This window comes from Ixodes scapularis, unplaced genomic scaffold (genome assembly GCF_016920785.2).
Source record: "Ixodes scapularis isolate PalLabHiFi unplaced genomic scaffold, ASM1692078v2 PGA_scaffold4__175_contigs__length_147842914, whole genome shotgun sequence".
In the NCBI taxonomy this organism is placed as follows: domain Eukaryota; kingdom Metazoa; phylum Arthropoda; class Arachnida; order Ixodida; family Ixodidae; genus Ixodes; species Ixodes scapularis.
In genome coordinates, this window is record NW_024609879.1 from 39131750 (window position 1) to 39139019 (window position 7270).

At 43.6% G+C, this 7270-nt stretch overlaps 1 long non-coding RNA gene across 1 annotated transcript; it reads right to left on the reverse strand.

Annotated features, from left to right (window-relative positions):
• Nucleotides 1–2538: 2538 nt before the first annotated feature.
• Nucleotides 2539–5922, reverse strand: LOC115312660. Its single transcript, XR_005715602.2, has 4 exons — nucleotides 5839–5922; nucleotides 3517–3667; nucleotides 3321–3421; nucleotides 2539–2782 (listed from the first exon to the last, which is right to left on the reverse strand). It is a non-coding gene; the product is annotated as an uncharacterized LOC115312660 (long non-coding RNA).
• Between the last annotated feature and the right edge of the window lie 1348 nt (nucleotides 5923–7270).

Here is a 7270-nt window from a genome sequence, read left to right on the forward strand (position 1 = left end):
AAAAAAATTTAATTGCGAATAAATGCAAGATCCTTGGAGAAATAAAAGAGTACCTTTGTAAACTAGAACTTGGCCCTAATTTTATCTTCGCAGAATAGCACAGGCCTTTACAATGCACATAGCACTGAAACTAGAGTAGCTTCGCTTCGTAGCCTGTGTGGCCTGCAGGAGCAGAAAATTAAAAAATTTGTTTCTTCGTGGGCGTCAAACTGAGGTTGTATTTGCGATTGGTTCCGTGAAAACTTCCAACATCGCAGAACTGTGAAAAATTGAAAACAATAATAAAGCAATAAACAAACCAATGACATTAAACCAAACCCGCCAAAACGATCAGAAGGGAAGAGTGAACATTGTTTGGTACATTTGGATCTGGGTTCCATTTTTCTAATCCAATTCAGATACACGTGGGTGTAGGTTGCCACTATCAAATTGAAAAATCACCAGAACTCAGAAAGTCGCAGTTATTTCTAAGTGGTTCCACCACGGAGGCTAGTATCCTAATGATACGATTATAATTCAGAGAGGTAACAAGTTTTGAAAAAAGACTCATTAAGTTTGAGTAATATGGTATACTGAGCTCCAAGTACTCCACCAGATGAAGACACGGCATGTATCGCTTTGTGGGCTAAACCTGGATCTGTCAGTAAACGGAACAAAAGCCCATTGTCAGCTGTCCAAGCATAACATTCTCTGCCTCGGGCTACACGTGCTCTTCAGTGGGCTGCGGTTAATGGCACGAATCTTGCAGGCCTGCTGGCATAAAGACAGTGTTCACCAACCATGAGAGTGACTACGAAGAAATCTTAGAAGCTAGTCTGAACAGAAAAAAACCTGTGCTGTGCCTAGTCATCACTTGTGCTTTGGCACTTCCACTGCTCCCTTCCGGTAATATCCTTCGAGAAACAGATAAACAATACCGGTGATTGTTTTTTCTGTACTGTCTGAACTACAACCGCGAAACGGACTTGTACAGATGTGACTCGTCTGTGCAAGGGTGGCAATCATGAGTAAACAGAGCAAAAAAAGATTGGTTGATAAACTGGTTTAGTATGCAGCATAAATTTCCATAGAGCTACGGCCGCAGCTGAAGAAACGTCAACGGGTATCTGCCGCATGATGATCTTGGATGCACAAGACCCTGCTGGAAATGGGCGATGTGAAATGAGGCCAAAATTCACATTGAACCAATGTGCAACTGTAGGTCCAGACACATTGAGCAATATGCATTTATGAAACAAAAACCTATGTGCACCAATTGGTAATCCTTTAGGGAATTCACATTGGGCTGAATTGGTAATCCTTTAGGGAATTCACATTGGGCTGATTGCATTTATGAAACAAAAACCAATGAGCAGCAATTGGCAACAGCTACCCCAGTGCACATTGCATTGAGGGTATTTATGGGGCAAAAACCAATGAGCAGCAATTGGCAACAGGTGCTCCTGTGCACATTGGGTTGATGGTATTTATGGGGCAAAAACTAATGAGCGGCTATTGGCAACACGCCCCCCTGTGCACATTGAATTGATGGTATTTATGGGGCGAAAACCAATAAGCGGCAATTGACGACAGGCACCCCTGTACACATTGGGTTGATGGCGTCTAGGGGGCGAAAACCAATGAGCGGTAATTGACAACAGGTGCCCCAGTGCACATTGGTTTGATGGTACCCAGTCAACCAGCAACCGTCTATTAAACATCCGAGAGATGTGTTGTTCGGACATTTAAAATATCCAGTGGATATCTGCTACGATTCATCCAACATTGAAAGTATCTACTGTGCAGTGCAAAATGGTTCCCCAGAAAACGTACCACTAACACAATCTGTTTGATGCAGCTGGACATTCAGGACCATTGTAGGATGTACCATGTACATACCTCAGAGATATTACCTTTCCTGGTATAGGGACCAGCCCTATGCCAGGAGGGCAAGGAAGTGCCTAAGCAGCCTTCATTTTATGCTAGCATATAGCGTGTAAACTGTCCTACAGAAAAATTTAAACGGATAAGAGTCCAATTCTTTACAAAACAAGAGCTCAGAGGGCAGATTTGCTGTATGGCCGTGCATGCTCTCAATGTATACCCAAATGGCGCATTACAGATGTATAATGTAGCAATCAGGCCCGCAGCAGACATTCTTTATATTGATGTTTTTTTTTCACCATCAAGCTCAGAAGCTTTACCACAGGATCAATGCAGACGACACTGACAAGGAAGGCGACACTACTGATGCTGACTCGTTTTACTGAGGTGGACCTCGCCACATGCGAGAGAACTGAAATACTGGACACAAACATTGTCATAAGCTATGACGAACGGCCCTGAGGAATTGACTACTGAAGTCTAAGGCTTCAGTAGTCATATGCTCTAGTGACGAGGACACCAGAATTCCATGAGAGCTGTAGCACCGACTGCATGGCAAAAGATGCCGCTGCAGTCTTGCAGCGTAACTTTGAACGTGAGTAGCGCACTAAATTCCTGCCCAGCCTGTCAGGCATGCACATCCGTTCTGTAGAAAAAGTTGCAGTGCCAAAAGAATCACCATTAACTCTTTATTGTTACTGTTAGACAGACGAGCAGTGCTTGATGCTTTTAAAATAAAGTATAATTTTTGAACAATGCTGCATAGACAGCATGAGGTTTTCAAAATAAAGTATACTTACTGAACAATGCAGGATACTTTGCTTAAAAAGAATGTCTGATAAACATAATAAAACGCTCAGCGCAATGAAGGCCCACTTAAGGCAGTTCACATCTCTCTCTCCTGTGGTGCAGAATGTTCCTGAAAAGCAACGAAAAAATGTTACGTTAAAGATATGTGAGCAGTGGTTTATCATTCTTTGAAACAAAACTAATAAAACAGTGAAGTTCAAAGTGAAGTGACTCAAATATGCAAGAATTGGAACTGATGTAAATAAATCACAAGTATTTTATGCCTTGTTTTTAAAGCACATTCATGCTGGATGTGTGTACTGTATTGCCAACTTTTGTTTGTTAGATTTACATCAGATATCAGTGTCCTTAAAATTCGTTGTCTATGCATTCTTTTTAATCCATAATAAGGTACTATTACATAATGAAATTTTTCCTCTTAGAGAAACACTCCAAACAAAATTTTTTTATTTAAAATTATTCAATACTGTTCACACCTGTAGTATTTGCTCTCAAATTAAACCAAAAAAGGTGTCACTGGCTTTAATATTTAAAGCATTCAAATACTCTCATATAGAAATTATGCTTTGAAGAAATTGCACACCATACTTACTGTTCTAGAAAAGTTTGATTTTTGTGCTAACATCAGCTTAATAAGACCAGCTTACCATTTGAGATGACTGATGTCAGGCAGGTGCGTGGCGAAGTTAATCCGTGACCATGGTTTCTACCTTGAAGTCTTCACATTTATGGCAGCTCTGCACTGCATCTGATAAAAGAAAGCAACAGAAGTATGACACCAACAATTCCATAAATCTGGTTCCATGTGAAGCGATCTGCACTACTGTTCCAGAGATTACTTACTTATGGTGCACTCAGCAAGGTGAAGGTTCCTGAATGTCAACTTTCTCTTACGTCCCTCCCACAAAAATTTTCGCCCCAACTGGTCAGTCAGCAACCGCTTCGTGATCTGTCTCGTACAGGAAGCATAACCAGATCCGCAGACTTTGCTGAGCTGTCAAACATAAAAAAACATCCACATAGCAACCGCTTAGTGCAATCATAACTATTGATTGGATGTTTCTGTTTATTTTTAGTCAACCTTGGCAGGTGTTTATCGGCATCCATTTCTTCATTAAATGTGCTGCAAAAATATTCCAAAAGCCGGGAATCATAATGATCAAAAAAACTGCACCGACTTTACTCAACAAGATTAACAATTTAATCAAATGTTTCGTCTCCCATGTGGGAAACATCGTCGGTGGAACCTTGAAGCAGGAATGAGCGAAAGAAACTTCAACAGTCCTATTTAAGCAAGTCCGCATACACATTGAGGAGGGGGCCGCAGCTGGAGTTACAAGCTGATGAGTCATTTCGGATGAACCATGATTCTACGAACCTGCTTGGACCCCACCTTTGTTCACGCGCCAGAGTGGACGCATTCTCAAAGTTGAAACTGTGTCCCGTATTCCAACAATGGTCTACGAGTTCCGTCTTTGCTCTTGTCGCATGCGTGGCCTTTGCCATGTTCCTTTTGTGACTTTCATTTAGCTTTAAACAGCATTGAATCACCAATCCAATTCACACATGAAGTTGAACAGAACGGTGCAAAGCCTTTTCTGTATGTTAATGTGTTCCGAAATAGTACTGGTCGCTTATATACAACAGTGTACCGCAAAGCTGTGATACAGGCAACCTCTTAAGCTTTAACTCGCATCATTCTGTCGAACATAAAAGGGCTGTCGTAAAAAACCTACTCCACCAGTCCGAACGCATTTCTTCTAATCCTCAATTGCGCGCTTCTGAGAAAAAAGTCAAATTTGGGGGATTTATGTGCTAAACCAACGACGGGCATCTGGCACGCCCCAGCGGAGGACTGAGGATTAATTTAGACTACCTGGGGATCTTCTGACGTCCAACCGAAAGCTCGGTTACACGGCGCCTGCTCCGCAATAAGCCTCCGCCACATGGGGATCCGTAGGCCAGCGCTCTCGCCTCGGAGCCACCGAGGCGGCTTGCGCGCTTCTGAGGATGCTGTTATTGTTGACCTGCTGATGAAGCGGAATTATCCGAAACGTTTTATTGATAACACGCACAAACAGATGGGACAAAGAAGTCAGGATAATGGACAACTTAGGACAGGGCAAGCAACAATACCCTATATGAGAGGTGCTTTTGAGTCCATTCGCAGGGCCCCCGCCCCTTTGAATATCCGCACAGCTTTCAAACCCCACCATAAACTATGTGACTTCATTTCTAAACCTAAAGATTACACCCCCCCAGAGTCCCAGTGCGGTGTTGTGTATAAAGTGAACTGTCTAGACCAGGGGTGGCCAAACCGCGGCTCGCGAGCCGCATGCGGCTCTTTGGTGGTCCAAGTGCAGCTCGCGGATCCCCCATAAGTGGACCCCCCCCCGGCTCCTTTCCGCGTTTCCCCAGGAAAAAAAGAAGGGATTTCAGGCAGAATAAAGTACGGCTCGCGGTTTGGCAGCCTTGTACCCCCATACGTACTGTCGTACAGCCTTGTGCACTCATACGTACAGTCAGACTCCGAACAAAATTTAAATTTGCCCTATCCCCCCCCCCCCCCCCCCCGCGGCTCTTAGAAGTTTCGTAGTTTCGTTTGCGGCTCTTAGGCCGGGTCAGCCTGGCCACCCCTGGTCTAGACAGTGACACATCCTACATTGGGGAGACAGGCTGGAAGCGCTGCACTCGCCTAAACAAACACAGCGAAGACGGAACTCGTAGACCATTGTTGGAATACGGGTCACAGTTTCGACTTTGAGAATGCGTCCACTCTGGCGTGTGAACAAAGGTGGGGTCCACGAAGGTTGGTGGAATCATGGTTCATCTGAAGTGACTCATCAGCTTGCAACTCCAACCGCGGCCCCCTCCCCCGATGTTTATGCGGACTTGCTTAGATATGATTGTTGAAGTTTTTTCACTCATTCCTGCTTGAAGGTTTCACTGATGATGTTCCCCGCATGGGAGACGAAACGCTTGATTAAATTGGTAATCTTGTTGAGTAAAGTCGGCGCAGTTTTTTTATCATTAAATTTGCTACTAATATTTATACCTGCTCTTATTGAGGCACTTCCGACATTTAAACTGAGGAATTTTGACGTCTTTATCTCAATATGGCGATTGGATTAAAGATTATACCACTGGGCACGGGCTTGGGCTTACCCGAAAGCCCAGGCCTGGGATGGGCTCGAACTTTTGACTGTGGGCCCGGACCGGGCTCGGGCCAGCACGTTGATTGGCCTGGTTCGGGCCAGCACGTTGATTGGCCTGGTTCGGGCTCGGGCCAGCTGTAATTGACCATGGTGCTGACAGAGGCCATCGTAGAAATCGGCGTCTCGGTTATCTCAGCAACATCAACTCCAGAACCACTGGACAAGTACCCATGAACGTAGGCCCACTTTAAGACAGTGGACGGCAGCGTCGTTAATCATGAGGTGAGCTTCAGGTTAATCCTAGTGGCGTGATGTTTTTGCTTGTGGTGATAAATAGCGGCAAACCAAAAATAAACGGACATTGAAGCGCTCTGTCAGGAATTAAAAATGGGGGACTCAAAAACATTAACGCTAAACAATCTCAACCTAATTGATCATGAGAAACACTTACCGTATCTCTCTCGAATAATAGCTGGGAAGTGCTAACATAGCGGCAATGATGTAGTGGGGAAGCTTACAGGCCTAGTAAACAATTATACACATACTGGGGAATGCCTGGCACATATTCAGGTATGAATACATGCTCAGATCTACAAAATATTTTAGGAGAAGATACAAACTGCAAATTAGTAGTCTTTCTTAGAAAACACATTGACGTATCTTAATCACAGTGCTAAAACCCATAAAAACACTTGATTACAATTATTTTAATAAAAAAAGTTCTGAATATGTACATGACACCAGCAGTCATAACTTTGATTTAGTTCATCGCAAGCTATATTTCTCTGGCAGCAAACGAAGACAAACCTTTTAACTGTGCAGTGAACCAGAATTAATACAATACGACGAAGTTTTTGTATACCACTTTAAAATAACCACAAACAACGCTTTTCAGATCAGTATGTTTTGCTATAAAAGGCTAAAGCCATAGTCCTTACAGTATATTATAAAGCTTTTAGTCTTGCTGCATCCAGTTGTGGCTTTGCTTAGCCTTTGTGCGGTTTGAAGGTCTGCAGGTTACAATTCGCCAAGGAGGCCATCTGTGGCGGAGATAATTACCAAACCTTACCGGATGAACATTGATTCCCTCTTCTATTTGAGAACTTTCGTCTGTGAAGTCTTGTTGAGCCACATGCCATTGCCAATGCACACATAGAAGACATAAACTTCAGTTCATCTTTGAAGCAGCACTATGTACAGGAAATTTACCAGCGCAATATTCGTGACTCCAGCGAAATCGACGCCGCATAGCGGCAGCGCCGAGAAGCTCAGGAGAGGAGGTTGTCCCGACTCTGTTGTCTGCTATCGCTGCTTGGTTCTCGTAGGCAGCATAGAAACAAACATTGTTTCCAGTAATTATTTTAATGATTCCACCGGGTCCTTCCTACGCACTGAGTAGACAAACGTTTCTAGGGTCGAAAAATCGCTTTGCATTCAAATGT